Here is a 20264-nt window from a genome sequence, read left to right as displayed (position 1 = left end):
AAGTCGGTGATATGCTCCGATCATTTTGAAGAATTCATTCAGTGTATATCCATTTATTAAATATAGCTGTTCCAATAACTTGTAAGAAAAACTCTTCGAAGAAAAAGAAGTCGGTAAGCGATTTGCCGTCAAAAACAATCAAACAAAATCGTGAGTGAATTTCTAATTTACTTTATTCACATTTGATGGAATTTCTGATAATTTTGAATATGCTTAGAAGGTTTTAAAATGTTTACATGAGTATTACATTGTATTTTTTTACAAAATCTTATCTAAATTTAATTAATGTAAATAAACAAACTCCTGTTGCAAAAATAACATCTGCTATAATGCTAAACTTAGGTGGAAGTGAATATTACTAGTTTTCTAATTACTTTTGCAGATTTGTGATGAATTCAAAGTGAATTTATATCAAATAACATTTCTATTGTTAAAAATGAAATGTCAATAGTTTATTGTATTTAAACTGAAATTGACTGTTATCATATCCTGTTATAACGCTGTGCACCTCAGTGGTTTCTGTTTTAATAAATAAAGGTCTTTTCATTGAAAATCAATTTCCATATCAGCATTTATTATATAATTTTTATTCCCAACTTCATTGTTACATGCAGGAGGGCAGGATGCCCGCTTCCACTGAAGAACCATCGTATAAGCTGGCATTGTTGCACGCTAAATCCGTCGGAGCCAAACGCACCCCCCCCCCGCTGGTGTGATGTGGAAGCTTGGAGAGGGGGCTGCCAGCCCAGGTGCCATCTTCGTTATATGACCTCGATTCAGAATTACGAGATCCTTCCCAAAATAACCTTAGAGTTGTTTTAAAATGGACGTTAATATAACTAAATAAAATTAAAACTATGAGGCTTTTGAGATTTAATGTCTCTGACATCTAATTTTAGAAAAAATATAGTTATATTTCATTCTAGTTTGTAGTATTTAGATAGAAACACAGATTGTGTCATGCTAAATGAACAAACGTATGCTCTATTTACATATATATATAAAGCTATTTAAAATGAATATTGAAACAAAAAGGTTTTATTAAAGAAACATTTTTTGAAATAAATAAAAAAACATTCGGTGTTTTCACCAAATATCGATTTTTCAGCATAGTCCCCTACCTAAAATATTTGTAAAATAAGGGTTGCAACAACAAGCAGGAATTCAGAGGTATTTCGAATCCCAGGAGAATAAGTGTTCAAGCACAACAAAAATATACTATAATTCGGATACGAACAATATAGAATACGGAATAGATACAATGATGTTGTTTCTTAAGAAAGCTTGAGAAAATTTTTTTGTAAATATATGTACAAACTTAATATTTTATGTAAGATATGAAAAATATTTTTATGTAAAAAGTTTGCTTAAATGTTAGTACTAGTAACCCTTGTATTTATTCTTCAATATATATTCAGGCTTAAAAAACTAATGCATTTTAATAGGAAACAATTAAATCTTGAATATGAATTCCCTTATTTTCATTTTTAGGCATGCGTTCTTATGGTTAAGTACTTTTTTAATTCGAAATTAGTGCAAGATAATATTACTCCCAAAAAGTGAGTTTTATCCCCTCAGTTGCATGCATTGGTTTTTCTTAACCCCTTCGTATAAATAACGAGTTTGACTCGCTTATGGAATTACTAAATTTTTAATTTTAAATCTGCAATTAAGTGAAAGCATTAAGTAATTTAAAATGCAAAATCACTTGAAAACGCATCATTACCTCAAATGTCGTTATATTATTCTAGGGATTAAAATAATAATAATTGCCCCAAATAAGATCTTCCATCTAATAAAGAAGTTAAGTAAAATCGTATGTTAAGGAATTAAAGTGTTGTATATAAATATTCTATGAATAATTATTTTAATCATCAAGACGTCTTTATTCAAAGTCTACTAAAAATTTAGAAGCATCTGAAATTATATAGTTTTTGCCACGAATAGCAATTGAAAGAAAACAAATAAATAAAAACGATAGTTCCCCGATTACATAGTCATAATATTGAATGCAGAGTCTGAAAAAGTTAGGCAGTAATTTATTTAACAAATTTAGTGCATACTTGGATAAACTCTTAGTGTAGTTAAAAAGCTACCATACCACAAATATTTATTTTATTTTATTTTTTGTCGTCAGTTGCAATCAGCAATATTTATTTAATGAATAATTGTACACTGATAAATTAGATTGCAAAGGAAAACAGAGATTTTCCTGTTAAAAAAACTTAATTTACAATTATATAATTTATTTACTCCATGTTTTTAAATGAATTCACATCATTTGGTTACAGCAAAGTAACTCTTTTTGCATGCATATGCACAAGAGTGGCAAAAAAAAAAGAGTGTTTTATTAAATTATTTAGTTTAACCGTTAACTAAATTATAGGCAGACAATTCTCATAATGAAATGAATAAAATAAATTTACCAATTCGTTACAGAGGAAGTAACAATTAAATGAATAAGATGACGATTGATTTTAGAATTTGAATTATGGAAAACAACTATCGTCCTATTCACGACTAATATAAAAAGCATCCATTTCTCTAATAATTCCACTGATAGTAAATAGAAGTCCCCGATGAAAAGAATTTTTTTTCTCTATAATTTATGATAAAATCTTAGCTGAAGGACGAAGACTAGTCGGGTGAAAATGTGACGTCTTATTTACTGACCTGCTTATTGATTATTCTGCTAAATATAGTATAAATTATATACTGAATGAGCATCATAGCATTTAAATCAGATGACTGCGAATTTGGATTTAACATCGTCGACAACCACTGCATTGAATTCTCAGTCGATAGATCAAAATTTAGATGCTAAACCACATTTTATCCATCTAGATTTTTATGTTTTTAAATTATCGTGTTCACCTGCACCTTTCAGTGAAATCAATTTCATTTCCAGTCAATGCAAGATTTTAATGTTATAGTAATACTTTTTACTACTTCAGTCATTTTATTTGTTTTCAGGCACTTAGCGACTATACTAAATACATTTATTTTCGTACATATTCATTGCTATTTATTTTAATTAGGAGAAAATTTCCAAAATAATAACTAATCAAGTTTAATACATTGTCATGCACTGAGTTTTTGAAGTATGAATATTTAAATTTTCTAAGCATTGCTTGTGACAATTCTTGAGAATACTCATGCTGGTTACATTCTCTCACATTTTCTTTCATTTTCATAGCTCTATTTTTATAAAGTTGGTGGGAAAATGACGAAAGAGCTGTATTTTTTTATTACTTTATTGCTTAATAAACAAAATTTTTCAACGCCTTCCGGTTAACTGACTAAAATTTTTAAAAACCAAAGATGAGAAAATTTGCAAATTTTATCTTCATAACCTGTCAAACGGAAAGTGAAATTTTTTTCTGAAGAGACAAATATTTGCATGAAAGTCAATATAAAGTCGTATCAGTGGTTTTCAAGCCTTACGATTTTTTCAAACTTTTACATCATCATATGAATGGAGATATTTTATTGTTATTCGAGGAATTTTGTTGATCTTCACTCTAATATTCATACTAATGAAAATATTTTATAAAGTCGCAATCTTAAAAAATAGCAGTTAAACTTAATGTTAGCAGAAATTGTCTCCCTGAAACTTTTCCGTATACTTTCTAATAATGATGTTATCATTCCTCCTCCTACCACAAAAATGGACCTTAATAAAGGTCGTATACATCACGAGTATTCAAATTTTTATTTTCAGAACCCCGTAAATGAGAGTATTGTGCCTCTTAATATGGCTGTGCAAACTGCGTATGTATTTTAGGAAAGGTTTCTTCTACCGATTGGACCAAGAATCCCAAATATAATAGAAAAAAAGGATTGCAATTTTAGTAACAAAATTACCTAACAAATTTCATTGATTTCGATTTAAGTTATCGCACTTAGATATTATTTAAAATATAATATGGAACTATATTTTAGGTGCTTTCTATAAAATCTTGTAATCTATCGCTCTAAGTTTTGTACTTATCGTTTCACCTGTACTCAAATAGCCATACAGGCTTCCTGAGCATGGATTTCGTTCAAAATTTGATAGAAATCTACAAATTTAGTATACAAACCATGCACCAAATTTTGTACATGTAGATAGTACATACAATTATAATTCCCGAAAAAATAAATAAATTAATTAAAGAAAATTTAAGTAAATTGAAAGGCATGATTTTCATAACTGTCTACGTTTCAGATCTTCCCGAGTTTGCAAACATGTTTTTAGACCTTGATAACTGAAAAACGATTTGAGCTATATGTACGAAATTTGGTGCATGGATTTTATACTAAATTTGAAGATTTCATTAAAATTTTGAACGAAATCCATTCTTAGGGAGTCTGTATTGGTATTTGAGTACAGATAAACACGATAAGAGGAAAAGCATAAAGAGTTAGATAACAAGGTTTTATATAAAGCACCTAAAATATAATTCTTTGTACATCACAAACAAAATCCTAGGAAATCAGATTTTCAACACTAGCAATAAAAATTGTAAATCATACATTTTTACTATGATTTTTAAAATTCATAATTAAGTTCTTTAACAGATCAAGTTCAGTAGAAACTGCATGGTATCAAAAATATACAGGGGTAAGAAACATTTTAAGGCTGAGAGTTGTATATGTAACAAGTTTTATTATTTAAAATCCTTGGAATTATAGTTTTATTCATTTCTTGAAATTTTTTTCCATAGATATAGAATGTATATTTCCCAGACAGATTTGAAAATTGAAATCTAAAATTATTTCCCTCTTTGGAAGTAATTATAGATACGAGCAATTATTTTCTTTTGACGTGAAATAAGTTCACTATCAGAAACAGAATTACTGATATTCAGCTTGTATCATTTTGAAATTAATACTATTGGCAACTTATTTCCTGAAATAGGAATGTGGGTAATTGAAGATACCTTGTACAAAATAAGGAAGCATTGATATCAGTTTGTCTTTCCTCTTTCATATAACCTTTTTGAAATAGTTCAACCTTTACAGAAAAGAAAAAGAAAAAAAAAAAAAGTTTTTTTTTGGGGGGGGGGTTGTATAAACCCTGTTTAAAATCAGTTTGATATCTTTGCTATAAAGAATGAGAGGAATTTATGAAAGAATCACTTTACAATGCAATTAGAACAGGATTTTGTATAAATATTTAAAATAAATTATTGAATCCATGATTCAAGAATCCTTTTAATTAAATAAATGTTGGGTTGGTGATAGCTAAAATTTGATGTCACCTAATTAATACTGATAATTTGATGTCAGCTAATTACATATGTCATTGTTTTTTTTATGTACATGTTAAAATTTTTGAATGTTGATTCCAAAGAGATATTTCACCCTGTAAGCCCTGCCCGCCCGGTATCGCCCTGTTCGATAGGCGCCTGCTACAGGCCGTTTGAGGCGTTTAAATGAGTTTAAAGTAGCACTCTTCAAGAAATACCTTTCTCCCCTTAAACTCATTTTACCGTCTCAAAGTGCCCTGTCGAATGGGGCAATATCGCGCTGCCAGGGCTCATAGGGTTAAAGCAGATTTTAAGTAAAAACTGGTAATGTAAAATATCATATGTGCATGTACATTGTAAATAAAGTATTGGGCCCAAAATTTTGAAAAATCTGTTTCCGTAATGGAAAAATTCCTTGATACTAACACTATGTTAACTAGCTGTACGTTTTGTACTTATCGTGTTCACCTGTACTCAAATAGCCGTACAGGCTTCCTGAGCATGGATTTCGTTCAAAATTTGATAGAAATCTACAAATTTAGTATAAAATCCATGCACCAAATTTTGTACATGTAGATAGTACATACAATTATAATTCCCGAAAAAATAAATTAATTAATTAAAGAAAATTTAAGTAAATTGAAAGTCATGATTTTCATTACTGTCTACGTTTCAGATCTTCCCGAGTTTGCAAACATGTTTTTAGACCTTGATAACTGAAAAACGATTTGAGCTATATGTACGAAATTTGGTGCATGGATTTTATACTAAATTTGAAGATTTCATTAAAATTTTGAACGAAATCCATTCTTAGGAAGTCTGTATTGGTATTTGAGTATAGATAAACACGATAAGAAGAAAAGCATAAAGAGTTAGATAACAAGGTTTTATATAAAGCTCCTAAAATATAATTCTTTGTACATCACAAACATAAACAAAATCCTACGAAATCAGATTTTAAACACTAGCAATAAAAAAATAGCCAACATAAAAAAAAATTATTATTTATTTTTAAATTTTTTTTTTAATTTAAATTTTTATTTTCTTATTAACGCAATAAAGAGTACGTATTAAAATCTTTAAAAAATTTGACTCGAGATTTTTACGAATCTCTCCGTTTTAAACTTGTATGAGTACAAAAGAAAAAAAAATTGGTATAAAGTTTCTTTCTTTGTTTGTCTGTCCTCGAACGCGATAACTCAATAACGCTTACAGTTCGATATATGAAATTTGGTTAATAGTATTTACGCCAAATTTGTTTTCAACCAAATTTTGATCGAAATCCATTCAGATATAGTCTTAGCCGCAATTTTATGTGGGAATAGGGATAGGGATAACTCCCTTATTATAGCATAACGATAAAGTTTTGGGAAGATCAGTCCAGCTGGCTTATTTAATTTCAAAATAAAATTGAATTTAATAGAATGTTTTTTTTAGACAGGGCCCTGTCTATACAGTTAGACAGGGCCATGTCTATAAACTTTTCGTATTTTTACCTTTACTTAAAAATTCACAAATGTAAATGTCCCAATTTTGGGGTAATTCCGAAATACATTTTTTATATTTCTGAAGCAAACACTTGGTTTTTAAAAATTATTGGAAAAATAGAATATCTTGAAGTATTTATTTATTGGGAGAATTTTAAAATATCTTGCAGGTTACGCTTTCATATGCTTACCTTCATTTTCTACGCTATTTCATAACAAATATTGCAACAATCGGTAATTAATAAATGAAAATTTTTGATGTTTCTTTTTAAAGAGTCATTTGAATACAAAACAAGTATTCAAATAATACATATAATTATTAGTATAATCAAAAATATTAATTTATTATCATCGAAAGATATTGTTCTAAATTAATGGAGTTTGCTGAAATTTTAAAAACTTTGTTTCTTGTCTATAAATGATTTAACAGATAAAGTTTTATCAAAGAAGATGCTAAAAATATTAGTTATTTTTTATTTGAAATCGACTTTCAATTGTTCCTTTGACGATCTATGCCAGCCCCTTTTTTTTGCATGTTTTATTCATTAATTTTTTTTGAAGAAATTATACATTCAAGGTATTTATTTTTATTACCATTCAAGGAATTTATTTTTATTTTCATTAAATAGTTAAAATTAATTGACTAAGAGTTATTTTATTGTTTGAATTAATCACTTGAATATAAGTTAAATTGAAATAAACTGAGTATCAAAATTTCTATCTCGAATTATACCACCGAAACCTTCTCCCCGGCGTGTAAAATTTAGTTTCCAGGTATCAAACTTGATTTCCTTAAATATCCTCCATGTATGGCGAAGATCTGATTTCCTTCTCTTGTAGAAGTTAAGGTAGCTTTTTCTTACGAATTCCTTTCCAAAATAAGTTTCCTACTGCTTTAAAAAGGGACCGAAATTCAGCTGCATTAAATTCTTTCGAAGGCTACGGTGACTTATTGGGAGTGTCAGATATTTGAAAAAAATTTTGACACAAAACTTACTTTCATAGAAGATTTACAGTTTATGTGGCCTTTTCAAAGTTAAATCTACCTCCAGTTCATAAAGAATCAAACATCTTAAGAAATTTGCAGAGTAGTGTACCATCTCAGACAGCAGTGAGGTTTCAACCAAATAAATGAAGCAGTGCTTCAGTTACTTTTAAACAAGAGAAGTTTATGTATCAATACAAATGCTATAAAACAAAGTGGTAACTATAGTTATTTCAATAACTGATATTTGGGATTTAATTTCACAACTAAAGTAATTGAAATAAAAACATAAAAATTTATATTTTTTTATATTGTTCTCAAGCGATGACAATAAAAAAATTCAAATGCTAATTAACATCGTTAAATAAAATGCTGAGTAGATTTACAATGCTAAAAATTAAATCTTCAACGTAAAAAACATTACACCAAAGATGAAACAAATGCTTCAGATGTTTGAGATACTCTATCATGTGAATAGATACGGATTTTGTTACGACTTAGTTACGAATTTTGTCACTGGAAAGTGTGAGCGCTGCTAAAGTTTCGAGTGTCTATATTGATATTATCTCTTATTTATTTCAGATTTGTTTTTGTTTGTGTATTAGTTTTCCTTTCCTTCTTTTCACAAAAAATGCTATAAAACATAGCATTAATCATTTCATTATTGGCGGGAACTGAATTTTTATTTGATCGAAAAGATATTGACTCTTATCTGATTGATAAGATTGCATGAGTTTAAGTAAATATTCTAATCCATGTACTAGAATATTTTCTGAATGTTGTAATTAGTATTAATCATTTTCAATTACTGATATTTAAACTTATCTTATAGTCATTTTGATGTTTAATCCATTAATAGTATCTAGTTAGAGTGTAGGAAGTTATCCATACTTATTACATTTCAGTGAAAGATGTGTCAACTCTTAAATTAGTATTTTCAATATCCATTAAAAAGGGTTTCAGTATTGCTAATGAAGAAAGTTAACTGATTCATAAATCAAATAAGGAAGTAACCTAATAGAAAATGCAAACAATTATTGAAAAAATAAAAATAAAGAGGTAATTAATGAGATTAAATTTAATTAATTAATAAGATTAGATTTTGATGTTGACAGCAGGCTTAAATTTTTAAAATGCTAGTTTTGTTTTGAATACACATTTTCAGCATTGTATGCTCACTACATTTTTTTAAGTAATTAAAAAGAATAGGAATTGGACTGTACACCATTAATATTTTAAACTTTAAATTAATAAAATTCTCAATGGGTTTAGGTGATTGTCTAGACATTTTCTGGCTTTCACTTAAGCTCTTAACTTTTAGGAAAGTTCCTTTTAAGTATGGAAATGAAAAATCAATTTAAGTGGTTTTCATTTGCAGCCGAAATAATCCTCTTACAGGAATTGAAAATGTATTCACTTTTTATTAAAATTGATACATTTTCTTGTTACTTATAAACTCATTAATTAACAGCCAACTTAAAAGCTGTATTCACTTTCTTCATTTTATTTCTGGATCTTTTTTTGTTGTCTTTGTTTTTGGCAATAGCCTTTGAATATTATTACAACAACAAAAAATAATTGTTTTCAATTTTCAGTCAGTTTTTAAATAATTAAAACTTGTGTTCCAACAATATGTTTGTATACATACATACACACACACACACACACACACACAAGGCATATAACATACAAAAATGCATTATGCTTGTATGAAGGGGAAAAAAATTTTGTTTCAATGCTTTACTATCATGTTAACGAAATCTCAAATTAATAGGCTATAAAAAAACTAAAACAAATATGCTCATAAAAGAACTATATCTAGGAAAATTTAATTCTTAACATGTATTTATGAAATAAAATATAAAACATGATATTTTTTTTAGAAGAAAAAAATGCAAGAAAAGGGTTTCTGTAACTTAAAATACCTTTTATTTATTTGATAGTTTTAGTCAGCTGAATGCCTTTGGAGTTTCTTTGACCTATTAATGTTTATGATTGCAATATAAATATTTACTGATATATATTTATATATATATATATTAAAACTGACATTTTATAATTTGAAATGAAAATCTTAGTTTTTATTAATAAAAATACTTTTTAATATTTTTATTTGCTGAAAAAATTAGTAAATCACAGGATCTTATGATGATGTTTTATAACTCTATATATTAATCAGAATTTGATCATTGTAAAATCAAGCACATCTAAATAATGTATAAATACCAAAAGCTGTGATTTTATTCATCTAAGTTTAGTATTGAAATATAGCCAATAAAAAAAATCATGTTAGAATTTAAAATTATCAACTTTATTAGATGTCTTTGCCGACATGACTGGTTTGTCAGGATATTGGTTGTACTTAATTTCAATTATGTCCCAAATTTGACTCTGTAGGTCAAATGATGTGACCTGTAGAGAGTCAACACACATACATTCATCTTTATTATGATTATAAAGATTATTTTTAAAAAAAATGTTTTCAACCAAATTTAGATCGAAATCCATTCAGATACAGTCTTAGTCGCAATTTTATGTGGGAATAGAGATAGGGATAACTCCCTTATTATAGCATAACGATGAAGTTTTGGGAAGAGGGATGTTTAGTCAACCAAATAAAACATTTGTCAAAAAAAAAAAAAAATGCAATTAAATGATACAATATTTTTATGCGTTTTATTATGATTAACATCAAGAACTTTTAACTTATTTTATTCATAAGATATAAAAAAGAAATTTCTAGCTTTTATTAGTAAATGAAGGAAGAAAAGATTTTTCTTATGAATTATTTTCTATGTATTATTTATTGATAATGATTAAATAGAATATTTGGAAAATACAATTCCCTTAGATGGTATTTGTTTTCTGTTATTAAATTTAACAGAATTAAATTAATTTTTTAATTATTTTTGTTTGAAAAGGTTTTAATTTTTAGTAATTTGCATGGGATCAACAAATATAGATAATATTATCATATTTAACGCATCGGATTTATTAAAGTTTTCTTAATACTATGCAAAACCCAAACCTTAAAATTATTTAACTATATATTAAATTTGTTTAAATTAATTTTATAGTGGAATTAATTTTAGTTATGGATTAATTTTATAGGTTTTTTTTTGTTAATTAATACATAGAATGGCTCTTTCTTAAAAGATAATTTCAGTAATAACATAGAAAAGGTAAATATATACTTTGAATAAATCTTTTATTAATAGTGGAAATGCTTTTTTTGACCTCCCCCTCCCAAGATACTATGAAGATTATTTATAAAAAGACCGTCATTTCAAGAAAGAAGTACGACATTTCACTGAGTATATGATATATATATATATATATATGAATCCCACTGATATGTATGCAATCTCGTAAATTTCCCACTCATTCTACCAATTTGTATAGCAAACGGTGAGAGATCCCCCTTCCCATATTCTTTAAAACTCTTCAAGATACAGTTTTTTTTTGTTTTTTTTTTTGATTATTAAAAACTGCAGAAGTCATAATCTCACTTCTGCAATTTTAAGCATAAAAAAAAAATAAAAATGCATGGACATTTTTCAAATTAAAAAGAAAAAAGTGACATTTTAGTATTTTTTAGAATATTTCAACATTTATTTTAGTATTCACAAGATTTTTTCTTCGATTTGTATTGTAATTATTTGTCGGTATTTCTTTTATTACTATTTTAAAAGTAGAATTTTAATGCTTATTAATAATTAATTTTACATCAATCTCCGAAGTTAAATGAACTTTTTGTTCTCATTTCTCATTTTTTTAATTGCCACTCGAAAATGTCATTTGATTTTACTTTCTATGTCAGGAAATATTTGAATAAACTGAAATTTCGAATACCACTATATTTTATGGTTGCTGTTGTCGTATTTTTTTTTTTTTTTTTTTCCAGATTAGCAGCGGATTGTAAAACTTTTTCAAATTGGTCAAAAAAAAAAAAAAGGCGAGACACTAAGAAAAGCGCCATGGCTCTATGTTAATATGTAAGGAAGAATATTTGAACAATATGAAAACACAGATATCAGTAATATCGATAGGAATCGCATCACTGCGATTTAAACACACACACACACACGCACAAACTAATTCTGCGAATTACGATCGAGTTGATATCAACATTATGCCGTTCTTCAAATATCAAGATTACAGAAAGTACTATTGAAAAAGTAAATAAATAGAAATGCAGCAAATGAATTATATGCACGTAAAATCTAAACATAAAATGAAAATAAATAGATGCAATATAACCTACACAGGGAATTTACAATAAATAGTTTTAATAATATACCAATAATTACAAATTCTGAGAGAAATTAATTCTAAACACATGATACTAAAAATATTTTAGAAGTTGATAAAGGGAAGATTGTATTATTACTGTTTTGGCTTTATTCTCTGATTTATATATTAAATTTTGCCCTTCTATGTCGAGTCTGTCTCGAGATTCTGAGGAAAGCATTGCTTTCACATTCTTGTTAGATAATAATTACTATAAAAGTTGTATAGTAACAAATACTCTTGCATTTATTGTTAGAAATTATAGCAAAATTCTCATCACATTTTTGAGTTTCCTGAGCCCTAAAAGGAATCCTTGCATTCACTTATGTATAAAAATGCCTCGTACTGGCCTTTGGAGTGTAAATGGTTTAAATGTAGAATGATTCTAATTTGCTTATTTTTGTATAAGTGTACAACATTTTTTATTAGCTATATTATTTTTCAAAGTCTTTTTCTCTTTATTTTTATTTACAATTCATTTAAAATTACAAAAAGAAAGAAAAAAAAAAAGATTTTTTTTTGAAAAAATAATGATATAGTGGAAACTTTTTTACTTATTTGGGCCTTCTTGAGCACTAAAAGGAATCCTTACAAGAGGAATAATTTTATTATTTTCATTTTTTGTCTGTTTTTTTTTTTAAATAGAATATTCATTATTAGAAAAAAAGTTGACACCGTTTATTCCAGCTCGAAGTTCAGAAAGAATATATATATATATATAAATTACTTTATCGCCCACAATTTATAGAAAATTTACTAGAGTTCTTAAATAAGTTGATGAATAATAAATTCATCTCTCAGTCTGTAATCGGATAAATTACCTATATATCTTTATTTTTTTAATTAAAAATTTTCAACTTCTACTCATATTTAATACAAGACTTTTATACTATTGCGCTCAATCCATGCAGAAAGACCAAAAGTTGTCACTTTATTATTTTTTTTTATATATTAACAACAGAAAAAAATCAATCAGATTGAAGTAATAAAGATAAATGACTAGAAAGGTATTGTGATTTTTTTATTTGTTTTATAATTAAATCGTAAGAAATGTGTATATATTTTGTCAATAATAAAATACAATCTGTAGTGGCGGCGTCCTGGCATAGGGGTAGCGAGCCTTCCCCTGTGATTTGGGCGTCACGGGTTCGAGTCCCGGTTCGGGCATGGTTGTTCTTCATCTGTGTTCTATCTGTGAGGTGTGTGAATGTGCCCCCCTGTAAAAAGGGGTTGTGCACGCGAGTGTGTGTGTGCTATCTTCATTTGAGCTAAAAGTCAGACTTCTGCCCTCGGGTGCTCAGGGGTCTTTACCCTCAGAAGCTATTGCGCAAAATTTGGCTTAAAATAGTCACACGACAATATATATATATGTGTAGAAAATTGAAATTGAAAATATAAATTGAAGATTTAACTATTAACAATATAAGAAAAAACTTCATATTAATATTTGAAAATAAGTATAGACTTAAAATTAAAAACTTTTTATGTCATATTTTGATTACGAATAGAGTTTTCTAAGGCGTAGATTCGAATTATTTTTACGCCTGTGGCCTCGTGTTATCGAGACACTCACTCTACTGATTAACAATTCTTATCTTCAATTATTCAAAATCTATAGCTTTCTTGTTTTACTTTCAAATTGTGTCTGGAGATCGCAATGAAGCAATAACCTGATTGAGATTCGAACCACGGAACCGTCGATTTCCATTTAATTGCGCATCAGGTGTCCTGGAGTAATGAAAAAGGTGTTCTTTGATTATTTACAGAGGTTAAGATATTTTCTACCTGCGCGTATGCATACATGCTACATTCTATACATAAAAGGTAATTTTTTTCTAAATTTAAAGTTTTACTTCGATAGTTGTAAAATAATGCTGGAGTGGAAATAACAAACATTAATACAAATAATAAAAAATTTAATTATTTTCGGAATTTATTGTAATTAACACAAATTACGAAACTCCAAACAGTAATCATTCCATCACAACGTGAATATATATATATATATATATATATATATTTTAAACATACCTTCTAAAGTTCATCACAAAAACAGAAATACGATTTTATAAATTTTGAAAACTTATATCGTTTCCCACGAGCGATTTTTTTTATTTGACAAAAAACTATTTTGAAATAAAATGTTTTAAAATTCGTAATAGTAATAAATAAAGGCAAATTTTATTTAATTTTTTATTATTAAATTAATTTTATTTACTCCGAAGACATTTAAAACAGTTGAATTCTCATAAAAGATTCAGATTAACATATTGAGCATATTTGCGTCTAAAACTATTCTTCCACTTTCATTTTTGAGTCATTTTCTTTCAAATTTTCCTAATCATTGATTTAAAACGGGAAACAATAAAACGAGTGTCGAGTTTTCCTTCTATAATGAATGAAACATGCAGTCAAATGAGGAAAAGAATCGAATGGCATATCCGGAAATCATTTTTAAAGCCTTTTTGTGAAGGAAAAAAGTTATCATGTGATAACAATTTCTTAATTACCTTTTAGTAACTCCTTTTTAGAACAAAATATGCCTCAAGCAATAATAGTATGCAAATAGAAATTTTTAAAAAAGCATGAAATTCATGGATATGAAAAACGCTTTCTTGTGTAGTAATGACAGTTTTAAAATAGAAACCTGTCTGCACAAAATCCTTCGGGGCTTCGAAGCTTTCCCGTCTTCAAGCATGTGATTTCTATAAGGAAACCATTATGTAATCATAAAGTGAATACTGAATACTTCCTCTTTAAATTGTCATCGATAATTTCTTTCAAGAACATGTTCTGTTTCTCCGAACTCAATCTTCCTAGCCGAATATATGAGAAAAATAAGAATCAGAAAATAGGTGTTGAGTGAGCTAAAGAGAGAGAAAAATAAATATTTTTCATTCTTCTACGCAATATTTTTTTTCTTTTTATATTTCTGTTGTACGAATTTACAAGGGAAAAAAATATTGTAACCGTTACATGGTTTCATGATTTTAATGAATTTACACAATTTAGTCTTCATCGAATTCGTTTTTTTTTTAATTGTCTGCTTATTTCTCTGTATTTTTGGGAGCATGATGATTCACGCAATGGATGCAAAAAGCTAGATGAGTATACTAAATCTGTAAATTTGTATAAAATTGTGCATTATATGAATCGATTAGAGGCACTTTTTTTGGTGCAGCCATTTATATTGAAAAAAATCTATTAATATATTTGAAACGATTTAGTTCCCATCGTCCTGTTACTCGTATTCAAGGAAAATAATAAATCAATTTTTAACCATTTTATTCATTTACAAGCAAGTTTCACTCCGTCTAGTAAAAATCTTAAATGTCTTTGTTTGTATGTCAGTTATTTCTCCCATTTTATTTATTTATTGGGAAAAGGAGTAATCAGAAGAAGTAGAAAAAAAAAAAAAAAAAAAAAAAAAAAAAACGGTAATCAAACTGACCCAAACTGACTTTCGTAACAACATGAAAAACATTTTTTTTTTTACATAATAGCTTCTGAATATGTCTCAAAAAATATTAAAATATTGAAATCAATTTAAAAAGAGCCGGTACAGACACGACCTAAGGAAAGGATAATTAACGACTTTTAAAAAATATTTTGATGAATTTCATAATGCCAGGGTGTAATAATTTCTGATAATTTATTAATAAAATATTTAAGTCGATAAATAAAGGAAGGTATATTCCAGATTTTGCTTCATTTTTTTAAATGTAGAGTTGCTTTATTTTTAGCCAAATAGAGATAATCCCATTGTTTATTACGCCAGCTAGATTTTGTAGATAATTAAGATTTGAATCAATTGGCTTTGTTGCATATAAATCGACAACGACATTGCCCCCTTTAGGCCATCTGTGATAATTACTTTCTCAGATACGAGAGAAAAAAAAAGTATTGCGATAGTCAAAAAAATTTAAACTCTAGAACTCTAGAATCACGAAGTTCTTCCTGAGTCCGAAATGATTTTTTAAAAAATTGCATATGTCTGTCTGTGAAGACGATAACTCATAAACGCTTTGAGCTCGATTGATCGTATTTGGTATGTGAACTTCACACTGAATTTGTAGATTTCTATCAAATTTCAAAATTCATTGAAAAGACGTTTGTCTGCTTGGCTGTCCGAGTGCATGAAACTGCAACAAAAAGAAAAGCAAAACGAAATGAGCTAAATAAATAAAATTTGGTATTAAGTTTAGCATCTCAACTGTAGACCGTATCAAAATTGGATCTAAATCCTTTTATTGGTTGATCATTTTGTAATTGCATTTGTAGTTCTATGCCAAATGATGCTTTTCATTGGTCAGGAAAAAAGAATTAAAAATATATTTTAAGCTCTGGTGTCCGTGACATTAGAGAGTCTAGAATAACCACAAACCAGTGATTAATCGCCAAGATCTCCGGCTGGATACATGTTAAAGATTGATATTTCTTAACTACTTTTCGTCGATGCCATATAATATAATAATTTATATTCAAGTACGGCTTCCTTTGATTATATTATGAAGCAGACAACTCTCAAAATAAAAGCTTGAGCATTCATGCCTTGTCCAAGCTCTATAATTTCATGCGGGATAAGGGATGGGCTAGATCTGGGAAGCGGTGGCTTGATGGTAAAGTCTCGGTGTCGGAATTGAAGGGTTTCAGGTTCGATACCCGCTTACACCGAAGAATCGTCGTGTAAACGGGTTTGGTGCACATTAAATCCGTCGGGGCCAAACGTCCTCTATCTGGTGTGGAGTGGAAGTTTGGAAAGTGGGTGCCAGCTGAAGTGTCGTCCACGTCATCTGACCGCGGTTCAAAATTATGAGGACTGTCCCAAGATAGCCCTAGTGTTACTTTCAAAAAACTGGACATTAATATAACTAAATTAAAACGAGGGATGATATCTTTATTAAAGAATATGCAAGGAAGTTTTGGAGTGGTTTAACCCGCTGGTTAATTTCATGTTATTGTTTGATTCCTTAAAGCTTAATTACTTCTGCAGTTATACGCGGAGAATAAATTGATATCAATGAAATTTCAAACCTTATTCTATAAGCTAAATTTTATAAATTTGTGATAGTCGATTCACATGATTTAAATGTATTTAAAAATGCATTTGAAATTTCAATTCAAATTTGATGCACTTTTATATAATCCTGATGTCGCATAAATATATAGTCCCGAGTGCTGGAAGCTGAAGCGGTTAAACAGGAATTTGGGGTATAGGTAGTTTGAGTGGTAATCGTAGCCGAATAGAATTATGGGGACTAGCCGAATAGAATTATGGGGCGGAAAATCAGTACTACTCTAGAAATTCTAGCTCTGTTTGTTCTTTCTAACCACTGATGATGACTAGAGAGTAAAAAATCATTCAAGTCTTGGGCGTCACTAATCTTAGCTATGTCATTGTGGATTTTCCAAGACTTTTGGTAACTTTTTCTCTCTATTGATGTTACTCTTTAGCTTCCATTAAGCAACGTTTCCCCAGGCGAGAATTCTCTTTAAGTAACAAACAGGTTTATATATTCTGCTTCAACTGAGTATTGACTTTTAACACTAATGACAAAGCAAGTCTACATGTAAAGTGATTATATGATTCCTTTATGAAGTGATTATATGAAGATTATATGAAGTGATTATATACATCCTTTATTCACTAAAACAAGATGGACCTTATTCCAAAAATTCATTATAAAGGTGAAATCTCTAAAAGTTAATATTTTTATATGAAACCTTGTTAACATTTTTTATATGAAAGCTTATAAAAATATCTAATGTGAAAGTTTTAATTACATGAAAGTTTTAAAAAATATTTTAATTTGTATAGGGTGTCATTGTAAAATGTATTATGGTAATATTGTAAAAATATATTAATTAGTAACTATGATAATATTGTAAATTATGAAACCGTTTTCAAATTATTTTGATAAGTTATCTGTAAAATATTTTTTCAAAATATTGTCATGTTTCTGAACAGTCAACAAAAATTAATCTATTATTCAAGAGTTATCGTAAATTGTTCACTGTTAAGAAAGTAAAGGGGAAAGAGCTTTTATTTCCCCAAATTTAACTCTTCAGTCACTGGAGAATTTTTTTATTATTATTAATAATACTTTCTACGTAAAATAGAGGGTATTTTATATGCTTGTTTTTGTTCCAATTTGTGAATTTCATGAATGTTCCAAATATTTTTGCAGCTTAACGCATTTTTTTAAAAACACAACATTGCAACCGATTAAATGTGTTTCTTATAATTGAAACGCGACAGCCTGATTGGCTTGGTAAGAATATTATTTCAACTGGCGAAAAAAAAACAAAAAAAACAAAACAAATAAGATACAATTTCTTTAAAGAGAGTTTATTTTTATTTGAAATGATTGATCTTATCTTGTTAACTGAGTATGACGAAATATTTCAATGCGAAACGATTTAAATATTGGTTAATTACCCGGTTAAGAGGTTAAATGAAATGAATGAGCTTTTAACGGCATCTCAGAAACTATAAAATAATTTTTATTCATTTAAAAAAATGCATTTTTACTACAAATTTACTACAAAAATACGATCACGGAATGCGATTTCAGAGTAAAGTGAAAAAAAACAAACAATATTACATTCTGTTTTTCTGACAACTGTAGACTAGAACCGATCTTCATAGATAGCTTGATTTTATAAAAATTGATCAAATATGGTGTTCATCAAGTATAGTGTGCTATCCTAATTTTCTTCTCTTGTTTCCTAAATGTGAACTGTATTCCTTTCTAAAGTATGCTCTTTTATATTCCTCTAATAAAATGCTAATTCAATTATCTATTTTTATTGCAATTCAAATTATATGCGACTAAACAAAAAAAATTCATTTATTTGACCATTCTACTATTAGTATTGGAGTTAATCTAATTAGTTAACTTTCGTCTAGTATAATTATTAATTGATAGTAAAAGCAATAAGGAACAAAAAATTTTAAGAACATATGATAAATGTTTGTCATTTGACAACTTATAAAAGAATGTTTTAGAATTCCATTGTGTTTCGGTACAATGTCAAAATATGCTTCTGTTAAGCTTCCTCGTTTAGATGATGCCAAAACTACACTCCGAATTTTGCATTTATAGAGTACCGTGTTCCTGAGTAATTGCATTTGAAAACTGAGGAATAGAAAGACAGACAGACACTATCTTTTGATCGAGCTGGAACCTTAAAATTTCACACAGATATTTACAAGTCGGAAGATTAAGTTTGTACAGAGTTTCATCCATCTGGTTTCTTTTTTATCATGTTCACATGCATTTAGGCAGATAGACAGATTTTCTTTAGACAGATTTCGTGCAACATTTTGATTTAAATTAATGATTTTGATTGCAAAACCACAAAATAAATTTCATCCTCCTAATGCGTTCCATTTTTAAGTTATTAATATTATGGACTGGACTGTAAAATTCCAACTAAGGATTTTTTTTTTATAACTCAAGGTGGTTTGAAATGTGGAAGCTCCTTTAAAATATAGAATTAAATTAATTTGAAGACTACAGTCTTTCGCTCTTTATTATGTGTATAAGAACAGATAAAAAAAAAAAATGTTTATTCCAGATATTTTTTCATCACTATAAGAGGCCGCGGTGGGCTGGTGGTAAGGTTTCGGAAATAGAGGGTTTCAGGCTCGAAACCAGATTTCACTAAAGAACTGTTATGTAAGAGGGTCTGGTGCACGCGAAATCCGTCGGAGCCAAACGTCCTCCCGCTGGTGTGGTGTGGATGTTTGGAGAGAGGATGCCAGCCCACGTGTTGTCCTCGTCATCTGACCAAGGCTCAATATTACGAGGTCGTCCCAAAATAGCCCTAGTGTTGCTTTAAAAACGAAACGTTAATATACAACTAAACTAAACTTCATCACTATAAATACTGGCCTCATGCATTTTTTTTTTTTTTTTTTTTTTTTTTACCAAGTAAAGTAAAATTTCATCTCACGACTCAATTTTTACTTCCTCAATATTTTAGTAAAATGAAATTTTATAATAAAAACCTTAAGCATTTAATATTATCTTACATCTTTGAAATAATTTAAATATTGTCGAATTCTTTATAAAATTAACCGTGTAATATTTTTATTATAATAAAATTACTCTATGAAATTTAATAAATTTCCTATTCCATTTACAATCGTTTCAGCCTAAAAATAAAATTCCCTCCTTTTAATAACCACTAATAATTTCTTTGGCTTAAAATGTCTTAATATTTGCATTTCACCACCCAGATATATAATAAAAGGGGGCTAAACAG

The sequence above is a fragment of the Argiope bruennichi genome, chromosome 5, assembly GCF_947563725.1.
Source record: "Argiope bruennichi chromosome 5, qqArgBrue1.1, whole genome shotgun sequence".
NCBI lineage: Eukaryota > Metazoa > Arthropoda > Arachnida > Araneae > Araneidae > Argiope > Argiope bruennichi.
The sequence above is the reverse complement of the archived record's forward strand: the minus strand, read 5'-3'. Positions refer to the sequence as shown.